The following is a 25,666-nucleotide window of genomic DNA, read 5'->3' as shown; positions in this document are numbered from 1 at the left end:
TGCCCAAGTAGCTAGTGAAATAAAGTGTGGGTCGACAAGTTTCGCGCCTCTCTGGTCTATGTAAGATCCAAGGTGCTTCTTGAGGACCAACAGCAAGGGGGAAATGAGTGGCAGATCCTCCACTAAGGCGGAGTAGCGTCGCCCCACTGCTTTGGAGCAGTAAAAGAAAGGAAACATAAAATTATAATTCAAGGGCATTATCATTTTATATTTACCTGCTGCAGCAGGTTTGCGGGTGGGAGGGGCTGTTCAGATGATAGAGGTGAGGGGGAGGAGTGGTTGGCCCACTCCAAGTGCACATGAATGATTGTCCGGTCCCCATTATGAAAAGGATTCTTAAAACATATTTTCCTTCAGAGTCTATCTGGAATTCATGTTTTACATGTGTTAGTACTAGTCGCCACTGTGTTTTACCGGAAGGGAGATCACCACTCATGTCTGGCGGCCATGTAGCACTAAAACAAGCAAAATTGCATGGCTTACATGTTACACCATGTATATACTTTGTCACGACCATACTGAGCATATCACACAAGGCATGAGCATGGAGAGAGTCTGACAACTAATGTAAGAATGCCATGAATGACTTGTTACATTTATGATTGCATATGGCTTTTTATTAACCCCTTTGCTGCGGGGGTAATTCCCCCACGGTGTGGGGTGAAGCGGGGGGGTCCGCGGTGCCGAGGTGCTCGTGACGAGCCCAGCTTGTCATGAGTCACAGTGGAGCTGTGCTCCTGACGAGCTGGGCTCATCACGACCCCGCCCACTGATTAATTCTCCCGCACAGGCGGGGAATCAATCGCGCGTGGACGGACCGCAGCGGGTATGACAAGCCCAGCTCGTCATGAGCACAGCTCCACTGTGACTGATGACAAGCTGGGCTCGTCATGAGCACGGAAGGCGTTAAGATTTTTTAAGAATTGTTTTCATGATGGAAAAACGAATGTTGTGTTGGATATATAAATGTTGCAAACATTAATACCAGGGATCGACCCTTGGCACACATATAAGTCCCCCCATGAGGGCTTTTTCGTGGTATATAATGACGCCTGTGCCAGAAACAAAATGAATTATTCACAATTGTTATTACTATTTTCACTCTTATTCTTTCTTTCTCTTGTAGGTGGCACAATCATTTTTACCACAAAAATAATAGGTAGCACCCAACATGTAAAATGAAAGTGGGGTAGTTATTTTCCCCTTGCTCTTGGTCCTGAAGAAGCACTGTGTATCTTGCATAGACCAGAAAGGCGCAGAACATGTCGACCCACACTTTATTTCTCTGGCTGCTGCATCAAATTACTGGCCTTATAAATAGCATTAACACTTCTGTTTTTTTTTATACCTGACAGGGGAGTTGACAAAATAAAGTTGAATCTGACATTCCCTAGTTAGTTTTAGCTCATTATTACCACACTTCACTAATCACTCCACTTTGGACACCCTTGCACTCATCAGACGGCAACCAAAACCCAAATATCTCCGCCAAAGTAACCCTTCGGGGGATGCAGCGGCAGCCCGATGAGGAGCACCTGCCCGATGATAAAGGATGACATCCCTAGGGATTTGTGAGGGCAACAAGAAAGTCTTGTTGACTGCCCACCCTCTGCTCTTTCTATACCTACTCTTAGGAACAATGACCCCCCAGCCTTGATTTGATCATAGTTTTGGAGCATGGGCACAGGAGATTTATCTGCTCCTATTCCCCTCCCCCCCTCTTTTGTGAGATTGGAGATAGGAAATAGACGGATGTCCTCATTTATATGCCCATTGTGCAGCAGCTGCATCACTTTTTTTGATGCACCGGTGGCAAAGTGTGCCTGCCCATATTTTCAAGGCCATGTAGTCATCCTACGTGACTTTTCATGGCCTTGTAAATATGTGCCCCTTTCTCGCATTTAACTGTGTGATAGGGGCATTCCATGGGTGTTGTTATGGGTGTTCCCACGTAACATCCATGGAGACACATTCCCTTATTTACAAAGTGCTGTAAACCTGGTAATGCGTCAGAATCCTGCACTGAGCGGTAGGTGCAGTGCAATGAGGAGAAATATTTTATTTCTCGTTGTTTTTTCCTCTTCCTATATGTGCTGCATCCTGCAGCACGCATAGAAAGAGGAAAATGCAATCAATTATTGTTTTTGTGCAGGAAAGGGGTCCCTTCCTGCGCAACAACAATCATTCCAGAAATACAGACACCCTTACAACATGAGGGTGCCTGTGCTCCAGCCATTGTGCGTCAGCGCAGGGGAAAGCACACAGATACGTTGTATTGTTGCAAATACGACACATCCCTGTGCTTTAAAAGTTATGCAGCTCGGAGCAGCAAGATGGCTTGCAACACACTGCGCTGCGTCACTTTGTTGTAAATGAGGGGCTGGGTGTGGGGAAAATTTGATAGTGAGGGAATGGAGTGAAAAGAACAAGGGGATAATGAGAACATAGAATGAACTATGGGATGGGCTGATCGGATGGAGTGGAGAGAGATGGAAGAATAAATGAAATAGTAGAATAGAATTTGATGAGAGTAAAGAGCGAAAAGAGCTTGAGAAGAATCAGGAAAGGTCCTTCTCCTGCTTTACTTTGCACATCCAGCAGGGGGCGCAGGAAGATCCAATTCTGCTGCTCGTGGTACCGTTTTTGTCGCCAGTGTCCTGTAGGGAGTTGAAAATGTAAAATCACCCCAAAATGTAATAACGATAGGGGGTGGAGGGGGGAGGGGCGAGACGTCTTCAGCAGTCTCGTCGTGGCGACTGATGTCCAGAGCGTTGATCTTCCCATAAGTCATCGACACCTAAGGGCACGTCACATGAGGTTACCGAGGCGACCTCCGTGTCCCTATTCCGCCCTACAAACTCTTTTTTCTGGTACCCCGTCTATCTTTGCGCTTCAAGTTTCTTCTTATAAAAGAGAAACTCGGCAATTTGTTGCGACTCCCTCGGAAGTTGCACCCTAATAAGCTGTTTGGGAGAAATTAACCCACATACTGCAGCTCCCCGCGCCAGTGCAAGGGATAACTGATGCGAAAAGATGAGGGGATGCTGCTCGGTATTGCTGTTTCGAGGAACTAGAAGTGCAGAAGAACAAACGGCTAGACAGCCCAACACTTTGCCTAACAACATACAACAATAACAGCACCACTCCTCCCTCCATAAGGGACACGACCAGTGGTATTACAAAAGAAACGAGTAACAAAAGCCACGCGGCACCTGCAAAACCATAGAAGTACATACAACAGGTATAGTGCTGCTGCCTGTGTGAGTGCTGTTGTCCCTTTACCTAGCTGAGGCAGCGTCACGCCTAAACACAGAATAGAAAGAGAGATGGAAATACCTGCCGGGTGGTCCTGTCCTTCCTCGTGGAGTCTCGAGCAGCGAGGGTACCTGCAGCCTCAACAGTGTCAGCTTCCCCAGCAGCTGTCTCGACCATCCCGCGAGCATGTGTGTGTGTGTGTGTGAGGGTGCGGTGCACGAGTGTGGTCTGGATTTGCGTCTAGATGTTTGTGCAACTTGCCAGTGACCGACTGTAAGTTGCGATGTATGTATGTCTATGTGAGTATATTTTCATTAGTTGTTTGGGTATATTGTGTGCTGTCTCACATGTTTTCGTCGGTGTATGCGTTCGAGAGAGAGAGAGAGTGACTATGCCTCAGTGTGTTATGTGTTCAGTCTCTGTGTAGGACTGTGTTGTGTAGAAGCTGTATCATGTATGTGTTATTGCATTTTGTATGTGTTTTCAGTTTGTGTTACTTGTGTAAGTGTGCCTAGGTGTGTGCATGCTTGTGTTATGAGTGGTGCTTTGTAGGTCCTATGTTTATGTTGTATTAACATAGAACATGTTGTTGTGGGTGCATTGTGTGCTTTGGGTGATCAGTGCAGGCGTGTCTGCTGTGTTTGTATGTGTGGTGTGTGTGTTGCCTCTCTTGTATGTGTGGCTTGAATGTGTCTGTATGTGTGCTTTTTATGTGTGTTGTCTGTCAGCGTGTGTTGTATCATGTTGTCTGTGTCGATGTGCGTCCTTCTGTCTGATGTTTATGTTGTGCTATTTCTGCCAGGGTGTGTATGAGGGTGTAATGTCTCGTCTGTGTCAGTGTGAGTGATTGTGTGATTTGTTTGTCAGTGTGCATGTATTGTGTTGTCTGTGTCAGTGTATGTGTGATGTGTTTGTGTCAGTGTGCATGTATTGTGTTGTCTGTGTCAGGGTGAGAGTTGGTGTGCTCTGTTGTGTTGTATGTGTGTCTGTGTTGTCTGACTGTGTGTGAGCTGTTATGTTGCTTGTGTCAGGGCGTGCGGTGTCGCGTTGTCTGTCTCGGTGTGCGCGCGCTGTAGCCTGCCTCAGTGAAGTGTGTGCTGTGGTGACTGTGAGTGTGCATTGTTGTGTTATCCCTGCCGGCGTGTCAGCTGTGCTGTCTGCGTCGGCGTGCGTGCGCACGCACGGAGTCTGTCTGCTGGCTGGAAGTTGAGGAGTTTTCCTTCCAGGAGGGGGCTGATTGCTTGGACACCTCGCGCATCCAGCAGGAGGCTCTGACGTCAATGGCTGCTCTGCTCCGCAGCGCGCGCGGATTCATTGCAGTGATAAAGAGGGCGCACAGACGCAGGTTCGCTGCCTGCAGGAGCCCTTTATTAATAGACCTGGAGGCAGAGCACGCTGACACAGAACCGAGGGGCAGCATTTGAAAGCTGCCAGGGAACCAGCTTCGTGCCAATAGTGTGAATAACAGCTTCTGATGCACAACTGCCAGACACCGTTATAGTGACCTTATAATCCCCCCCTGGATTCGAGCACCCCCTTCTCTTACTCCAACCTAGAACGAATTGCTGTCTTTTTTGGCATTTGCGTCTGGAATTCTTCTCCGAAAGACGTCACATTTGGAACTGGTACAAGCTCAAAAGCTCCTGGCTCGAGACAAAATTACAATGACGTTTTTTCCCAATTACATTTTCACATTTGGTGACACGCATTTATGTTGATTTCTTTTACAACAGCAGGACATAAGACAGTCTTTAATTATGAGCAATGCTTTAAATGGACGGGGACTGTCTGGTACATGAACTTCTTTAACTTGAAAGTTCTATATTTCTATATTTAAGTTCTGCCAAAGAGAAATACCCAGTCACTCTTGTCCTTGGACACAAATTGCAATTATAATTGCAATGAGATAGCACGCACTCCCCTAGACGAGACATTGAAGCACTTAATGGCAACTAGCACGAATCTCTGGACCCAGGGTTAGTGGTTAATCCAGTGTTTATTGTTGGTTAATGGAATCTGTCATGTGGTCTCTGGTAATCATTTCAATGCATTTATTCTTGTTTCTTTGTGGTATGTTAAATTAACAGGATTGAGGTGTCATCATTATTCTAACAGAACCCATAATATATACATTGCAGAACACCCAAATGACTTTAATGAAACAAGAACGAAAACCAAGATAGGATGGAACTCAAAACAACCATGTCATTGTTCCTCCCCTCACCCTCCAGGGTTTGAAGCCTATAATTTTGAATGGAAGTTTGAGAAGAGGGCCGTGGAGCAGCCCTGTAACTTACAGCCAAGGGAATGCTCTGTGCCTCTGGCCCAGAACACTAGACCGCTACCCTGAATCCATTCCATAAGGGGAACCTCGGCCACTGAATAGGCTATAGCTTCTGTCGACTAAATCCATCTACTGATAGTCATAACGAGACCCAAACAAAACCTCCATCGACTGTACAACAATATCACTGCAGTAGAGGGGATTGAGACATCATTAGCTGTTTCATCGTTGGATGGAAATAAGACGTCTGACTCAGTGCGTGGCCCTTTCTATTCAAAATCATTGAGGAAATGGGTCTTGGGCCCACATTTCTTGAAATGGGCGAAACTTCTTTACAAAAGCCCCAGGGCGTGTATCAAAGTGAATGGGTTTTTAGTGAGAAAGTTCCTTATAAAGCAGGACAAAAGGCATGGATGTCCCCTGTCGCTAATGCTATTTGGCCTGGCGATAGAGGCCCTGGCTGAATGGACATGGGTTGGCTCAAGGGTTTGGGGTTGAAAATGGGAAAACACATGGGAAGAATGGATCTCCCTGTGCGCTGATTATATCCTGTTGTACCAAGCAAAAACTGAGACTCCAACTTTATGTACTTGCGGCTATGGATCCCCAAGGGGGAAACATTATCGTATGACTACAACTTGATCAGTCGGGACAGGCAGAACCACAGCGCCAGAGCAGGCTGTTCAGCGTGCCTGCCAGGAACCACCAGCACCTCTGCAGACAGTTGGAAATAAAAAATTGCCTGGTAGAACTATGAGAAATCAAGATGGAGGAAATCAATAGCGCTGACATCAATGTGTTCCTTTATAAGCTGATGAAAGGATATATGGACGGTGCAAGGAATTCTACAAGTATGCAAACCACCAAACGCCATGACAGTCTGGAAGTGGTGTATGTCCTGCTGCTGTTAGGCTTCTTTGGCTTCTTCACATTTGGGATCATGATGAGCTACATCCGTTCGAAGAAGCGTGAGCATCCACCGATCTCTTCCACACATACATCGAAAGGGACTGGGAGAAGGAGGAGAAGCTGATTTTTGAAGTTAGAGCCAGGACGACGAGAAACACCTGCATGCTAATTCAAAATGAGTTTGCCGTTGAGCAGCCGAGCAATCAGATCCCGGTCATAAATTGCCTAAATATGACTCTTATCCAGATAGGGTTTGGATGATTAGTGGTGGTGAAAAGTGGCTTATTTGCCATGTGCAATTTTCAGGGCTTCAAATACAATCACCTCCGAATGCTGACTTAGGTTGAAAATCACGCCATCGATCACCATACCTTGGATGTCAATTAGCAGAAGCCAGAGATATCAGCTACCAGCCTTTGCTTGCCATTTGGGATCCCAGCCTTGCCTTTGCTGGCAGAAACAGATGGTTACAGGGTTCCATGAAGTAAATTATATTTAACTTCTAAAATGTTCCCTAATTGCATTTCTCCTAGCTTCCTTGGCAGCAAAAAGGAGTCTGTCCAGGAGCCGTGGGACAAGAGTGAGCACTGTGATGTCATCTCTTGAATAACTCTTTACACGATATCACTTTCTCAACCCTTGACATTTTTGTGAACTGACAGCAATACCCCAAGCCCACATTTACAGAAAGTGGTGTCAGTGATGCTGAGAACCCCACTCATCATCACGATGCTAATGATTCTCTGGAATAGATGGATTTTTGAAGTGAGCATGTCCACCATATGCAACCTATAGACTGCATGAAAAGCTACAGCAAGATGAACGTTCACACAAATTGCCTTGAAGGAGCAGTTCCAAATTTTGAAAAGTGGTGCAGGTCTTATCTGAAGTTTTATCTGCTATAATACATTTTGCTAAATGTTGCTACAACTTGATCCTGCTGCTCAACTAATTTGAGAGGGACATAAAGCACTGGAGAGTGCTACAAATCTCTATCCCGGGTAAAGCTGCAATATTTAAAATGATTGTGTTACCTCGGTATACTTACATATTACAAAACAGCCCATAAGCACACCTTGATGTGCCCTTTCTCCAGATAGATGGGCTTTTGAGATCATTGCTCTGGTTAAATGGTCCACCAGGGATCTCATTATCCCATCTACAATGAGATGGCAATCCACTACTGAATGTTCGAAAATACAACAAAGCGTGCCAGGTTAGTAACATAAAACAATTTGGCGTATGCACACTCAAACTGAGAAAGGGAGGCTACCTGCACGCACTATATGGTGGGCGAGCAGAAGCTGATTTCCCACTGGCCAATGCAACTGTGCTAACTACATGGCACAGGCTAAAGAGGTAATGGGGTGAGAAAAGAGGTTAACACCAAATACACCCTTATGGATGGGCACTAGACTCATCCTGCTGGCAAGACTACTGGTATTTAAAAAATGGGGTGACATTGGCTTATCTGCTCTGGAAGATGTGTGGGGTGCAAACCATTTAGTGCTTTTTGAACACCTTCAGGCAGAATACGAGATGTCAACCTCACACATATTAAAATAGGCATTACAAGCAAGAATGCCAATGGGAGAGGAGAGCAAAGAAGATTTCCCCTAGAGAGATTATTAGATTTATTTATTTATTTAGTGTCTCTTATATAGCGCGCAGCTACCCCAACGGGGTGTCCCGGTGCTCCAGATGGACGAATGACAATGAATGCTATCTCCGCAACGCGCCGATGACAAACACACATTGCAACTTAGATAAATAAAGAGACAGCTGGCAAAACACTTAGTAGACTTGGACTATGATGATTGGCAAGAGGCACTACAGTTCCCTAGAATGGTGGCAATAAAGGTAATCTTTCAACTCATTCAACTACAAATCCTTCACACAGTATTCTATCACTGAGTTCTCCTATTTAAAATAAGTAAAACAGGGATTGATAAATGTTTACGAAATTGCGGCCTGAATGGCACTTTCATGCACATACTGTGGAAATGCCCCAAGCTTCAAGCGTATTGGGCGGGAGTGGTACAGAGGCCTGAGGATTCCACCATTGCAGGTATTGAAATACATGCACCATTACTACTACTGGAGATCTGGAGGGACTCAGATATAACATCTAATAAACGAATATTGATCGATTTGGGGCTCATGAGAGCAAAGAGAAGCACAAAGGTGGGGCATAAAAACACTGGGACTACTGGATTGGGTGTAGGAAATGGATACGTGTGAGGACCATTATACATTCGTGAACGGGTGTGTACCATGTAACTACAATGTTGAGGAAGGAAAGACACCTGTATACTGCAGACATAGTTTTTTGATGACCTATTATTTAGTAAAACTCAATAAAAACATTCATAAAAAAATTGTGAGCAGTACGGTTGCCTGACAAGCTCAGTAGAGCCTAGATCAATTCTGAATGGATCCCTCCTTTGGTGGTCTAAATGTAACACTTTCAATAAACTCCTGACATATAGTCAATTACTGCCACCTTTACTATAGCGGGAGACATTTCGTGAATGGATTTTACATAGACGGGTGCACCAGGGTTTCTATGAATGTGCATCCAATACAACAAAGGCTTTAGCCCAGCTTGAGCCGTAATGGAAGAGATATCCAACTCCAAATGCACAAATGAGATTTCAGGACCCAAGGCCAGCAGCAACCTGAGGAAGTTATTCTGTTAAATTTGAAGCTTTCTCAGTTTAGCTTTGTACAGGGCCACAGCCACAGCCTTCCGCTGGTAGATTTGCAGAATCACTCTCTACGACCCACGCCCGGCCCTAAATTTGCATTTTATTTCGAGGCTCATCAATACATTTTGTAAAAGGCATATAGAAGCCTGGGATATCTGTGCTTTCTTCACGTCATGTTTCGTCAGTCACATTTTGGTAGTTTACCTCAGGTTCTTTCACCTTGCCTTGTGGTGTACTGCAAGGATCATCATTGATCCCTATGCTTTGTAATATTTATGTGGCTCCTCTACCTAAGCTGATTCTGTACTTCAGTTTCTCAACTATCTCTTATGGTGATCGTAGTTCCAATCACAAGTAATGTGGAATAGGTGGCATACCTCTTCAACAACTGCATGAGATCAATAGTCAGTTGAATGAGCAATCATTGTTTGAAGCTGAATTTGGAGAAAGATGCTATTTTTTGGTAAGGACACCTCTTTTTGGAACACAGCTTGGTGACCGCAATTGTTGGGCCCTCTCCCCATGCCAGCACCCTAAGTAAGGAATTTGCGGGCAACCTTTGACTCCTAACTTTCCCTCACCGATCAGATCAATAAAGTTACCTCATACTGTTTCGTCCTACTAAAAGGCGTAAAGAAAATGCTACCTTTCATACCAATCAATCTACACAAGACAGTCTTAATCTCTCTAGTCTTGTCAAGACTTGATTGTTGTAATGCCCTTTATTTGGGCATTCAACAAGGTTTCTTAAATAAATCGCAGAGCTGCAAAATGCAGCAACAAGGCTTCTTAAGAAAATCCTAAAATACCATTTGGTTTCCAAGACATTGGAGGAGGCTATTAGCTCCCAGTAAAAAAGAGAACAGCCTTCAAAAGCACTATGCACAGTGTACAGAGCTCCCCAGGTCACTGGTTCGGGAGTATCTAAAAGAAAAGTTTTATTGTATACTTCAAGTATATGTATGCATTCCACAACATCCAACAAGGTGATTGTCCCCAAAACTTAAAAAGTTTCCTGGGGTTGGAGGAGTTTTGAACTTTCCTCCTGCCTACATTGGCATCAGCTGCCTGTCACCTCAGAGGTCAGCCAAATTTGAGAATTTTTAGAAAAAATCTTAAATCCTGGCTCTTTTCCTCCCCTCTCTAGTTTCCTTTAATTCGTTGCACTTTATAAATATTTATCAATATCAATATAATTACAATTATATTGAAACCAAACACAACATAGCTGCCTGCTCCCAATTAGGAACTACAACTTCTTAAATGTAGTAAGGAATTCCTAGGTTATCCTTTGGAAGTTGTAGGACTCACAGTAGAGGAAAATTAATTTAGGAGTTTTTCACTAACAGGACATGTAAGATTTAAAAGTATATGTCCAATCTCTTAATTACACAGCAACCTGCTCTGTGGGCTACCCACAGCCTACCTTAGGGGTGACATATGTAATAAAAGGGGATCTTACGGCTTTGCAACACGTTCAAATGCAAGTCCACATGGCAGTTTAAAACTGCATTTAGGCTGTCATGGCAGGCCTGGGACATATTTTACAGTGGTACTTAAGTGGGTAGCACAATAAGATCTGAAAGCCCACGGGTAGCATTTCCTTTACAGTCCCTGGGTATATGGTAAATTAAATATGCCAATCAAGTGTATGCCAATCAGAACATGTTTAGGGGAGTGAACACAAGCACTTTAGCACTGGTTAGCAGTGGTAAAGTGCACAAAGTGCTACGGTCAACAAAAACGAATTTCGGCAAAAATGGAGGTAGGTAGGCAACAAGTTTGGCAGAAGACCACCCTAAGGCTGAAAGGTGTAACAGTTAGCTTCTAGTTTTTGCTAAACTAGGGCATGTGAGGTCCCTATTGCCTTGGTTAAGTTACTCTAGGATTAGGTCACACACTTATGGTGAATTTGTCTGATGAGTCTTGCATATCGTATGCTATCTTCTTATAGGCAAGCAGTTGTCATATTTTATGTAGCCACATTAAGGTGTTTGAGATGAGGTCTTTTCCCCAAAGGCCCAGGATGATCTGTTTTGCTGCTATGGGAAGGTGGGAGATTTTTTTTAACTTTAGTGGTGTGAAGCGGTATGTATTTTTTAGGGGAGCCCCAATAGTATCAAGATGTGGTCCTTACCTCGCTCAATATTTCCAATAATGCTCAGGACCTATTCCCAGAACTGACTCAGGTGAGGGCAGGTCCTTAGGATGTGATAAATGGCCCCAGTCCCTCCGCACTCCTCCAGCCATCATCAGAGTGGTTGCTGTCCCACATTTGTAGCTGTGCTGGTGTGAAATGCTATCTGTATATGATCTTATAAAGTGATTCCCTTCCCTGACCTTGTCTCATGAAATTTGGATGTGTGCATGTGTATGGCATCCCATTGTCCAGTTCAATGCCCAGGTCCTCCTCCCAACTGTTCGTAACCAAGTGTCGTGATGCTGAGAGGCTCTGTAAAAACTTCTTGATGTATGTGAGAGGCCTTGTGGCACTGTCTTTTTGTGTGAGTGTAGAACCCAGTGTCAGCAAATAGTGGAATCTCTTCCACTCTGGAACGTGATATGTTAGTTTGATGTTCTCGAAGGACTGAATGTTGTCCTAACAGAACATGTCCCAAAGCCAATTGCAGCTGTTTACGATTCATGATTGAAACTTGATCTCTCCATGCTGGGGGTGAAGTCTCTGTTTCCATGTATTGGGGTCAGAGGGGATGGTTACACAGTAACCCCCTTATATCTAGAGAGGTAGATGCAAGCATCTAGGGTAACCCATGTGATCTGTAGAATGTAAAGGTTGCAACAGCCCTGTGATCTTAGAAACCAGAGAACCCTCTGTCAATGGTCTAGCTGTTATGTTCTGGTCAATGAAGCAACAGGGTGTAACTGTTTACACTTGGAGCCATTCAGCTATGCATCTAAAGAGCCAATTACGATATCGGTCAGAAACGCACCGAAGGGACTTCGGATTTTCATAACCCGTGTCAGAACCTATTTTCTGACCAACTCGGAAACATTTCCCACCAACCGATTACAATGGGAAGTAACCGTTCGGTCTTTCCGATTTGGCTCCAACTGGCATTCGGAGACTCTGAGTCGGCCAGAGCCAAATCGTACAGGTCTATGAACCGCATTTCCAACCGACATGATGTCAGATTCAGACAGCCTTTCCGAATCGATCCGTCCGACACAAAACTGTTGTCGGAAACTGACTTTGGAGGCCCGTAGCAGGCCCCGCTTCACTCCGAGGCCTCCGGTTGGGGCCTATGGTGGTACCCATGGGACCTCTCTTACCAACGATGCACAGGGTGGCAGGCCCCATGGGGTGCCGCCACAGGGTGCAAGGTTTTCCGCAACCACCCCTTTTTTCAATTGTCTGTCGGAACACAAGCTCCCATTGAAGTTAATGGGAGTCCGACCAAACGGTATTCGGAAATATCGTAATCGGTTGGTCGGACTCCCCTAACCCGAGTCGGTCGGAAACGATTCCGACAAGGAGTCGGTCTGAATGCTTTCCTACCGACATTGTAATGAGGCCGTTACATGCGTCGCTATTTAGTAGAGCTATATACTGGGAATACCAAACCCTCCATGTTTCGGGTGGCATGTTGTAGTTTGATATCTGAGTCTGGGGCGTCTACCTGCCCAGATGAAGTACTTAATAATATCCATCAGTTGCTCAAGTTCCCACTTATGGGATTGGAGAGGGAGTATCTGGAACATGTTTCTAGGAGAGGGAGGACATTTTGAAGGAGGCTATTCTCCTGACCCATGATTGAGTGTGGAGATGCCTGGAGGCAGTTAAAGCTTTGAGAGAGTGTGCTAAGTGCTTGAAGTTGGCTCTAGCGCAGGCATGCAGGTCTTAGGTCAAGGTCGCTCCCAAGTATGGCAAAGAGTTTAGTGTCTACTGGAAGGGAGTCTCTAAGTAAAGTTTCTGAAAGAACATCTCCCCCCAGACACCACCAGTCCAACAGTTTTTGATAGGTTGATCTTGAGGCCCGCGAGTATCTCATATTCCTCTTGTAGCTGCAATATGTTCAGCAGGAATTGCACCGGGTCAGTCAAGGAGAGCATAATATCGTTAGCAAAGGCCAATACTTTAAATGTATCTTGGCGTAAGGGGACCCATGGACCTTTTATTGTTGCAAATCCTCTGGAGGAGGTACTCCAGGTAGAGTGCAAATAGCCTGGGTGAGAGGGACAACCCAGGCGAGTGCCCTTTTGACTCTGAATTTTCCTTGATTGGAACCCATTAGGGATAGGACCGTGTCTACCAGCATCTTCAGCTCCTCTGGTGTGAAAGCAGGGGCCCTGATTCTGTACAGCGAGGCATTGTAGCTCCCAGAGGATGTGAACAGCAGCAGAGAGAGGGGGAGGCCTGTAGAAGTGCAGTTTCTGAAGGCAAGTGATCTTTATTGCAAAACACAAGACTTATATCTAGACTGCATAGGTGGTCTTCTGTGCGGGTGGTCAAAGGGATAGGCCCACATTGGTTGCATTTTCTGAAGCTGTTCAATGGATTCGATTGCTACCTGACACTCTGACTACCGCACAGTTCAAAACAGCCGGCGGTCCGCGAGTAGGAATGTTACATTAGCAATGGAAGTTTATTGTATCAGTCTTCACTGTAGGCGGACACAATCTGTGATCCGCAACTGTCACCAATACAAGTTACAGCCTTTGGCTGTGTCCACCTCAATTCTGAACCACCTATGGCGACTTTTGAATGAAGGATCGGTTGGTGTAAAAACATGCAAATGTTGTTTTGTACTACACCATGCCTGGATGCATTATATTGTGTGTTGAAGGAGCATACAAATTAAACGGCCACACTCACATGATGGAGTCACCATGAGAGGACTCTGAAACACTTGTTGGCGGGTTAAACCTGCACACAGTACAGTTTCTGATTTTCCATGATCTCTCAGGCAGTATGTGGCCCGTGTCTATTAACAGGTGTAAATACACCATTTAACAGACAGTGTTGGAAACCACTGTCACCCAGTGTGTGATTGGTGTGATATCCAGGTGGTAAGAAGGTATGTGTCTGATGTACAGAATCCTACCTTTCCAGAGGACCATTAGTCTCAAATGTCCCAGCACCCTATTGAGGCGTTGCAGGTAAATGGGACACTGTACGTGGTCTTTATGTACTATACTTAAGTGTTCATCTGCATATTTAGAAAGATGCACATTGTCAATGGGTTGTGTATGTCATTGTATATGCAATACAGACATCACAACATGACAGTGTCCACCACGTAAGATTTGTCTGCATGAAGTGATGATCGAAACTCAAGATGTATGTGGGGTACATGATGCAATACATAACATGATCCTACTGTGTTTATGATAAAACTCGCTCAGTCATTTAAAATACCTAAGTCATGTGTTCTTGGCTTCTGAGATCTGGACTCTGTCCTGCTTGATTTTGCCCCAAAAATTTTGTCAGAAGTGATATGACTCCAGTGTACTGTCCTTCCTGCGTAACTATACATTTGTGACATTATCAGAAGTGACATGTATGCTGTAGCATGTTTAGAATCTTTTTGTCCTGTGAAATCTGGTTTGCACTGCTATGGAATGTCATGTGTGTTTTTTTTGGAAAAAAATCTTTATTATAGACCAACAATAAGTATACATCTGAGCATACTGCCTACAACCGCAATCGGGCCGGCAATGCAACATTTCAAATGTGCAGGTGACGTTTTAAAAGGGGGTAGGGGGATACACAGCAAGCCGCCTACCACCCTTCCGGGCCGACGCGTCAGATGGAGCACTCAGCTGTAAAGGGAGGGATATCATTGTACGCATATAGCATCAAACACTAACCATCAACAGAACCATGGACAGTGAACGGCTCCACTGATGCACTGTGATCTAGAGAGACATGACTATGGTGATTGAGTGTTCCAGCCTATAAAATATGAAGCAGTGTCCCGTATTGTCCCTTATCCTTCAATGTACGATATGTGCGGGCCCGGGTAAAAGGCGCTGCCAGGGGCATTGGTTGCTCATCATGAGGCTTCCGTGTCAGTGTCAGTAGCATGTTCCAGTAAATAAGCTTGCAAGGGGCCCCAGCTGTCTTTTGGACGTGATGAGGGGGGTTGAAGATCTGCATATATATGTAATTGCTCTTGACAATAAATAAGGTCCCGGAGCCAGTCCTTATATTTCGGCGCTCTCCCCCTGCCCCATTTACAGGCGATTCTCCTTTTAGCGAGCAGCAGCGCCAGGTAGGTGTATTTGCGCATTTTGGCAGTGAGGGGTTCAGTGTATCCTAACAGGGCAGTTAGGGGATCTGTAGGGATATGTAGGCCTGTCATGAGGTCCAGCTCAGCGAGTATCTCTGCCCAATAGCGCTGTATAGGTGGGCAATCCCAGGCTAAGTGTCTAAAGTCGGCCCTTTCCCTTCCGCAGAAGTCACAGTGATCGTTATCTCGAATCTTCAGTCTGTACATCCGCGCCGGTGTATAATATAAGCGATGGACATATTTGTAATGTATAATTCTAAATCTACTTCTGGTGGAGATATCTCCTGTCTGTTTAGAGCAGTACGTCCACTGTTCCTCGGTAATGGGGTGACCTAGCTCCTCCTCCCATCTGTTCCGGGCCGATGGTGGATGATATTCTCTGTTGCCTTGTACTGCGCGGTATAGTAGCGATAGCACATATGCTGGGGCATCCTGTTGCAATAATACATGTAGCGAGGGCATTACTGGGGGTTCGAGGGGGTAGTTGGGTGTGACAGCTTACACATCCTGACGGAGTCTAATGTAATAGAAGCATTCTATAGAGGTGGGGTTCACATCTTAAAAGAATTAATCGCTAGTGCTAAACTTCCCACTTGTATAAGCGTGTCCCCAGGCGTGAATGGAGAGTTTGAGGAAAAGCCGGCGGCAGCCGCCCTCCTGTGTAACCGGGAGATCGTGTCGTCCGGGGAGGGCAGGAGCAGGGAATACATTAGTGTGCATTGGGTTGCCTTAGCAAGGTCATGCCATGCACTAACAGTGCACTGGACAGTGGTGGATGCGAGATGCCTGGGGACCCCGGGGGTACTAAGATAAGCGATGGAATGTCATGTGTGGTTACTTGGTCTTTGGAGTTTGCCTAAGTACATGTTGCTGGGGACATTGTGATCTGACGCCTATTGTGTTTACACTCCACACATAGGTATCGCGGAGGAGTCATAAGACAGCCTCCTGTCTACAGGCCCTTTCATGCCCTACAAACTATGGAAGAGAGAGACTTGATCAGAAAATAATGTCGCAATAAGGCATCAGTAAATTATTTATGCCAGCAGTTGGCACCCTGATTGCGTCTGCATCGCTACTATCCTACATTACTGACACCCAAAGTTAAGGTGATGGCAGTACTGCATTTCTTGGCCATGGGGTCGTTCCAGTACACAGGGGCAACATTTGGTGGAATTTCCCATCCTATGTTTAGCAATGTACTTTGGGATGTACTGCAGGCATTGACCAGACACATGGACAGCTACACCAAGTTTCCCAAACCTCTGGAATTGACGACTATCAAAGCTGACTTTATGGGTTTGGGTGAATCCCACATCTTATTGGAGCAATCGATGGTACAAATATTGTTTTGATTCCACCACAGGCCAATGAGCAAGTTTATATCAACAGGAAGCTCTTCCACTCAATCAACGTAGAGGTGGTATGCTTGCCAGATATCTATATTTGCCACGTCTGTGCCAGATTCCCCAGATCAGCCCGCAACTCCTACATTCTACGGAACAGTGTCATAACCCATTTCATGACTCAACTACTTCCAGAGTGGGCCTGGCTTGTTGGTAAGTAAGGTTCATAATGATGTTTGTTGTGAGTGGTTTTGTGTGTTTATTTAGTTAATGTTTGCTTGAACATTGTACTCCTGTCTAACTTCCATTTAGGAGACATAGGATACCCAACCAGTCATAGTTACTAACGCCATTACAGAATCCAGTCACCCCAGGAGAAGTCCGCTTCAATGAGGCCCATGGGAGGACAAGGTGTATAGTGGAGCGAATATTTGACATCCTGAAGACAAGATTACGCTGTCTTGACAAAACTGAAGGTGCCCTACAATATTCTCCTGGAAAGATGTGCCAGATCACCGTTGCCTGCTGCATGCTCCACAATCTGGCAATTAGGAAAAAAAGTCCTCTGTTTGAAGATGAAGAAGACCAGCAGATGCCACTTGCTGGGTATCCTGGACTGGGCAATGAAGACAGAGGTGAGGAGGAATGAGTTCACTTGCAACAACAGCTTATCAACAACTTCTTTTTATGACTGTAAGTGGGCACTGAGATGTATTTCCAATTCAACTGTGTTTGTTGTTGTGTAGCTGTGCGGACTATGTGTATGCACACATCAGAGTGTAGGCTAAGTATGCTAATGTTTATGCAGGACAGGTTTTGGACATGGTTATGGTTGCATTCACACTGTGGTATTCTTGCTTAACTAGTGTTAACAGTAAACTTGTTCTGGCTGAATTTTCAGTTTAATGCTACTTGTGAGACATGCTTTGTCCTTGCTAATCTAATTTCATTTTGTTGTTTTGCCATGTCATCAACTGAGGAGAGTTTCTGAGTTGTGCCATCACCAGGTATATGATGATGTGTCTGAGTACAACCTAGACATGGAATGATCCTGAGAATGTTTGGCACAGACTTTAGTCATACATATCTATTATTACACCTGCTTGCAATAGTAGGAATGCAAGTTGCTACAATGCCAATTGACTTTCATCCCATCGTGTGTACTTTTTTGCAATATGTGTACCATCATGCACTCACAAATGTGGTGGTGGGGATAGACCATGGTAATTTACATGCATTTCACCCAAATAATCAATATGTGAACACTTGATGTAACTGTAGATGCGTGTCCTCGATGTATGCCACAGTGCAAGTGCCACACCACTGACATATACTTGAAACCTACCTAAAAGTGCAGCACCACTTCCTGTTATGAGTCCTGTTTACACTGGCCTGCAGTACTGGTCTGATTGCTTTTTTGTCTACTGATTGTTTATGGCATTTATGGTGTTTGTGATATGTTACCAGGTGTTCTCAAAATATAAAATGTATGTTTTGCATTGAAGTTTGCATTGTCTGATTAGCGCCACATAAATTGTTGTTTAGTTGATTGAACATGAGAACATAGGTTGGTGGCATAAATTATTGAGTGGGATGTTACCTTGTAATGATTGTTTATACAATTGACAATGTGTGAATAAGTACCATGGACTAAAGTTTGTATGATACACTGAATCTGTATGACTATCTTGTGGTGCCACGTTTGTTTGACTTTGTGGCACTTAAGTTACAATGTACATGTACTTGTTGTCCTAGGTTGATTACTCTTTTATCAGTGTGATCACATGATACTCACAACAATTTGAGGTGGATGTCAAAGGCACAACATGAGCTGGTAATGATGTGCAAAGAGTTTTTATTTGCCAAACATGGTGAATAGGTGATGATGACACACAGTATGGATCATTGATAAAATAAAAATGGCATTAGAGAAGTTGACAGTGTTGTTGGATGAAATCCAAAAAAGCATAGCCACAGTTATCAGAGTCCAAAGTCCAACAGTGTACTTCCATCAGATGTAGAACATTTGGTAGGATTGGTCAACAAACTGCATAGTTTGCTCACAAAATAGGATATCAGGTGAGGCATATTTTTACTGGCTGCCATCCGACCCTGCCTTATCTTTCTTTGGATGACCCACCTCATGTTTGGGGATGAACAACAGCTGCAGGCTCCTGGGTTACACCAGACTCAGCGTTCCTCCCTTTGGCTTGTTCAAATGTTGAGGGGACAGATGGAGACATCACACAGGGAGGGGTAGTTGCATGTGAAAATGCCTATTGTAGGGTAGTACTCAGCACCCCTATGACCTCGTCCATTTAATCATTGAAGGGCTCAAGTCTTTGGTCTTGGGACGCCTCTAGTTCAAGGGCCTGGAGGTGTTCAGAAACCTGGCCTATTGCTCCCTGGTAACCGGGAGAGGTTGGCCTGGGCATCAGTGGCACTAGCTGCTTGTGGGCGTGGATCCACACATCTTTACTACCACCCCTACCCCCCACGGGCTGGCATAGTTTGTGCCTGCACAGCCAAACGCGATCCTCCTTCCTCATTGACTGGGTTTGGGTTCATCAACTCCAGAGTGGACTGTGCTGCTGTGTTGATGTTGTTGCCCATGGTAATGGTATATCTGTTGTGGTAGGGGTCAGCTGTGTGTTGGTAAGTGAGGTGGGAGATGTCGCAGTGGATCCTGATGGACATACTGGTGCCGTTTGTTGAGCCGGACCTGATGGGCCAGGTTGCTCCTCCTCGTCCAAGGGTACAGGAGAGTCTTCTTTGCCAGGGAGCTCATTCAGGGTTGGAGACTGAGACTTGCTAGTTTTTTCACTCTGCAGGGAGGTGTTCCCACATCGCCCTGTTGGTACAGATATAACACAGTCAAATTTGTGACTATGCATTGTACCCCAACTGGCACACATTCAGTAAATGCCTGGATTCTAAAAAGTTTTAGATGGATGATTTGGCACCCATCCTCATGATGTAAGGCTTTATTTGGCATAAACAATGCAACTTTATCATGATATGGATTATAGGCTTGCTCCACCTCTGTGCTGATATAGCCATGTTCTCAAAATTATTTGTAACATTTCTACTGACATTGACTTGTATCTGACACTTATTAGATGACACTTGAGGATTAGTGAGCTCCACATCTAAATGATTGGAATGACACACGTACTCCTCAATTAGAAATAATATATGTTATTCCTGTGTGCTGTGCATGGTCTCTGTATCACCAGGGATATTGATGTTACTACCTAGGCCCGTAGAGGTTGTGTATTTTCCATTAAAATTTAGTCATGATGTGAGTGATGGTTGTAGGAGAGTAGGATCTGCTTACTATGGTTACCCCCACTTTTTGCTGTGTTTCGCTGATTTATCAACTTTAGTCTCGCAGGACCCCAGCCTAGCTGCTTCCTCTCTAAATCGATTGCATGTACATTAGGTACACTCCAGATTGGTTCCTGGGTTACCCTTGTGAGTCCCTAGTATATGGTACCTTAGGTACCAAGGGCATAGGTACCCCAGAGGCCTACCAGGGGCTGAAGCATGAATTATGCAACCCCTGGGAAGCCTTCCAAAATGGCACCGCAGGTCTGCCACTGCAGCCTGGGTAAGGTGGTGTGAGTACCCCTTACTAATATATAGTATACCTATAGCTACCTCAATATACAGACACATATAAACCAATAAGGCACTCCTATGGCAGACCTTGACAATCCCGAAGGCAGAGTGCTTGGTTTTGTGTGAGAGGGTGCCCAAACATGAGCTGAGCCCCGCTGCAGCTTTCCGAATCACTTCCTTATAGCTGTTTTGTGATACAACCATACCATATACTCTTAAGTGCATTTTAACCTCGCAGTAAATGCTAACTTTGGAATGGCTGCATCAAAACATGTTGTGTCTGGTGTCAAACACTTTGGAATCCTATCCCCCACCAGTCCTGGTGGCGGGGGTAGAATTCCACCCTTATAGAGGGAGAAGACATGTACACCTTTACTTAACCAGTAATAGTTTAAAAGAGCCCCAGCATCACAAAATGGATGCTGCTGCCAGAGATACGAGTCTGACCTCCTGCTGCTGGATGAAACTCCAGCAGGGGTGGCCTGGACAATAGGTTTCCTATCACAGGGAGGTGTAACCACCTCCCCAGACAGGCTTTAGTGTATTGGGGCAGGGTGGGTGCATTCAGTGAATGCCTTTCAGACAGTGCCTGGGTCACACAAGGTGTCCCCGTGCATACTCCAGTTCAAACAACAGCTTATCAACAACTTCTTTTTATGACTGTAAGTGGGCACTGAGATGTATTTCCAATTCAACTGTGTTTGTTGTTGTGTAGCTGTGCGGACTATGTGTATGCACACATCAGAGTGTAGGCTAAGTATGCTAATGTTTATGCAGGACAGGTTTTGAACATGGTTATGGTTGCATTCACACTGTGGTATTCTTGCTTAACTAGTGTTAACAGTAAACTTGTTCTGGCTGAATTTTCAGTTTAATGCTACTTGTGAGACATGCTTTGTCCTTGCTAATCTAATTTCATTTTGTTGTTTTGCCATGTCATCAACTGAGGAGAGTTTCTGAGTTGTGCCATCACCAGGTATATGATGATGTGTCTGAGTACAACCTAGACATGGAATGATCCTGAGAATGTTTGGCACAGACTTTAGTCATACATATCTATTATTACACCTGCTTGCAATAGTAGGAATGCAAGTTGCTACAATGCCAATTGACTTTCATCCCATCGTGTGTACTTTTTTGCAATATGTGTACCATCATGCACTCACAAATGTGGTGGTGGGGATAGACCATGGTAATTTACATGCATTTCACCCAAATAATCAATATGTGAACACTTGATGTAACTGTAGATGCGTGTCCTCGATGTATGCCACAGTGCAAGTGCCACACCACTGACATATGCTTGAAACCTACCTAAAAGTGCAGCACCACTTCCTGTTATGAGTCCTGTTTACACTGGCCTGCAGTACTGGTCTGATTGCTTTTTTGTCTACTGATTGTTTATGGCATTTATGGTGTTTGTGATATGTTACCAGGTGTTCTCAAAATATAAAATGTATGTTTTGCATTGAAGTTTGCATTGTCTGATTAGCGCCACATAAATTGTTGTTTAGTTGATTGAACATGAGAAAATAGGTTGGTGGCATAAATTATTGAGTGGGATGTTACCTTGTAATGATTGTTTATACAATTGACAATGTGTGAATAAGTACCATGGACTAAAGTTTGTATGATACACTGAATCTGTATGACTATCTTGTGGTGCCACGTTTGTTTGACTTTGTGGCACTTAAGTTACAATGTACATGTACTTGTTGTCCTAGGTTGATTACTCTTTTATCAGTGTGATCACATGATACTCACAACAATTTGAGGTGGATGTCAAAGGCACAACATGAGCTGGTAATGATGTGCAAAGAGTTTTTATTTGCCAAACATGGTGAATAGGTGATGATGACACACAGTATGGATCATTGATAAAATAAAAATGGCATTAGAGAAGTTGACAGTGTTGTTGGATGAAATCCAAAAAAGCATAGCCACAGTTATCAGAGTCCAAAGTCCAACAGTGTACTTCCATCAGATGTAGAACATTTGGTAGGATTGGTCAACAAACTGCATAGTTTGCTCACAAAATAGGATATCAGGTGAGGCATATTTTTACTGGCTGCCATCCGACCCTGCCTTATCTTTCTTTGGATGACCCACCTCATGTTTGGGGATGAACAACAGCTGCAGGCTCCTGGGTTACACCAGACTCAGCGTTCCTCCCTTTGGCTTGTTCAAATGTTGAGGGGACAGATGGAGACATCACACAGGGAGGGGTAGTTGTATGTGAAAATGCCTATTGGAGGGTAGTACTCAGCACCCCTATGACCTCGTCCATTTAATCATTGAAGGGCTCAAGTATTTGGTCTTGGGACGCCTCTAGTTCAAGGGCCTGGAGGTGTTCAGAAACCTGGCCTATTGCTCCCTGGTAACCGGGAGAGGTTGGCCTGGGCATCAGTGGCACTAGCTGCTTGTGGGCGTGGATCCACACATCTTTACTACCACCCCTACCCCCCACGGGCTGGCATAGTTTGTGCCTGCACAGCCAAACGCGATCCTCCTTCCTCATTGACTGGGTTTGGGTTCATCAACTCCAGAGTGGACTGTGCTGCTGTGTTGATGTTGTTGCCCATGGTAATGGTATATCTGTTGTGGTAGGGGTCAGCTGTGTGTTGGTAAGTGAGGTGGGAGATGTCGCAGTGGATCCTGATGGACATACTGGTGCCGTTTGTTGAGCCGGACCTGATGGGCCAGGTTGCTCCTCCTCGTCCAAGGGTACAGGAGAGTCTTCTTTGCCAGGGAGCTCATTCAGGGTTGGAGACTGAGACTTGCTAGTTTTTTCACTCTGCAGGGAGGTGTTCCCACATCGCCCTGTTGGTACAGATATAACACAGTCAAATTTGTGACTATACATTGTACCCCAACTGGCACACATTCAGTAAATGCCTGGATTCTAAAAAGTTTTAGATGGATGATTTGGCACCCATCCTCATGATGTAAGGCTTTATTTGGCATAAACAATGCAACTTTATCATGATATGGATTATAGGCTTGCTCCACCTCTGTGCTGATATAGCCATGTTCTCAAAATTATTTGTAACATTTCTACTGACATTGACTTGTATCTGACACTTATTAGATGACACTTGAGGATTAGTGAGCTCCACATCTAAATGATTGGAATGACACACGTACTCCTCAATTAGAAATAATATATGTTATTCCTGTGTGCTGTGCATGGTCTCTGTATCACCAGGGATATTGATGTTACTACCTAGGCCCGTAGAGGTTGTGTATTTTCCATTAAAATTTAGTCATGATGTGAGTGATGGTTGTTGGAGAGTAGGATCTGCTTACTATGGTTACCCCCACTTTTTGCTGTGTTTCGCTGATTTATCAACTTTAGTCTCGCAGGACCCCAGCCTAGCTGCTTCCTCTCTAAATCGATTGCATGTACATTAGGTACACTCCAGATTGGTTCCTGGGTTACCCTTGTGAGTCCCTAGTATATGGTACCTTAGGTACCAAGGGCATAGGTACCCCAGAGGCCTACCAGGGGCTGAAGCATGAATTATGCAACCCCTGGGAAGCCTTCCAAAATGGCACCGCAGGTCTGCCACTGCAGCCTGGGTAAGGTGGTGTGAGTACCCCTTACTAATATATAGTATACCTATAGCTACCTCAATATACAGACACATATAAACCAATAAGGCACTCCTATGGCAGACCTTGACAATCCCGAAGGCAGAGTGCTTGGTTTTGTGTGAGAGGGTGCCCAAACATGAGCTGAGCCCCGCTGCAGCTTTCCGAATCACTTCCTTATAGCTGTTTTGTGATACAGCCATACCATATACTCTTTAGTGCATTTTAACCTCGCAGTAAATGCTAACTTTTGAATGGCTGCATCAAAACATGTTGTGTCTGGTGTCAAACACTTTGGAATCCTATCCCCCACCAGTCCTCGTGGCGGGGGTAGAATTCCACCCTTATAGAGGGAGAAGACATGTACACCTTTACTTAACCAGTAATAGTTTAAAAGAGCCCCAGCATCACAAAATGGATGCTGCTGCCAGAGATACGAGTCTGACCTCCTGCTGCTGGATGAAACTCCAGCAGGGGTGGCCTGGTCAATAGGTTTCCTATCACAGGGAGGTGTAACCACCTCCCCAGACAGGCTTTAGTGTATTGGGGCAGGGTGGGTGCATTCAGTGAATGCCTTTCAGACAGTGCCTGGGTTACACAAGGTGTCCCTGTGCATACTCCAGTTCAAACCGGTTGCTGGGACACTCAGCCCCAGCTCTGGCGTGAAACTGGACAAAGAAGAAGGAGTGTAACCACCCCCTCCCCAGGTCCTCCCAAAGGTGGGACCTTAGAGTTAGTCCATCCCCTAAACTTAATATAAGTATTGGAACCCAGTCGCTAGGACTTTAGATTACCCTGGACGAAACTCTGCAACATATATTCTAGAACTTAAACATTCTATTTTGACTAGAAGATGGAAGGATCTCCCTTGGGGTCAAGGAGTGACTACCCTGTTCAAACAGGCACCAAAGAAGCATCTTACTAGTTTGCATTTTCAAGGCTCCCGCTGGATCCCGAAGAATCTGCCACACAGGTCATAAAATTCCAGACATCTCCGAGGCCGACACGAGATCTCAGCAAAGCTGAGACCTGTAGCCATTATGAGAGACGTGGGACCAGAACTCCTGGACACCGTGCACATTTGCTAGTGCATCTACTTTCTGAGCTTTCCCAAAGTTGTGCATTTGGCTACTCGTAGTCCAAGCCCTGAGCACCATCTGCACCGAAGATTGTGGGCCTGCACTCCACGAGTGTTCCGTGGGTCCGCTTCTAGCATTTCTGCTTGAGGCCCCTTCACGATCCCTTGTCCGTCGACTGGTGGGTCCTCACGAAGGTACCTCTTTTATTTCTTGGGCTTCTCTGGTTGCACCAGATATGCCCTGACTCCCCTCCAAAGGGTGAGTCCCTCAGACCTTGCTGGTCTGCTCCGAAGCCAATCTTTGCATTTGCGTGGGTTGCTGTTGCTAAAGCTTGTTGGGTCCAATCCGGATACCGACGCTGAAGCACTCGACATATGACATAGGATAGCTCGAATCCACCTCATAGTTGTCGTCAACGTCTCTTGGTCCTCGTAGCTGAAGAGTCAAGCTTCACCTCCTGCACCTGAAATCACCTGACATCAGTGGGCATCTTCTTACTGCCTCCCTGGTCACTGGCAAGTGACCCATGCTCTGTCCCCTATGCTTTCAGGTTCTTCAGATCTTCGATCCACCCTTGGATCCATCCGGACACTTCTCATCTGGTCGCCTGCAGCACTTCTTT

At 45.1% G+C, this 25,666-nt stretch overlaps 1 pseudogene; it reads left to right on the top strand.

Moving 5' to 3' along the window:
• The first annotated feature begins 6,305 nt into the window (after positions 1-6,305).
• LOC144762583 (potassium voltage-gated channel subfamily E member 1-like) lies at positions 6,306-6,709 on the top strand (annotated as a pseudogene).
• The last annotated feature ends 18,957 nt before the right edge of the window (positions 6,710-25,666 follow it).

This window comes from Lissotriton helveticus, chromosome 6 (assembly GCF_964261635.1).
Source record: "Lissotriton helveticus chromosome 6, aLisHel1.1, whole genome shotgun sequence".
NCBI lineage: Eukaryota > Metazoa > Chordata > Amphibia > Caudata > Salamandridae > Lissotriton > Lissotriton helveticus.
The sequence above is the reverse complement of the archived record's forward strand: the minus strand, read 5'-3'. Positions and strand labels throughout refer to the sequence as shown.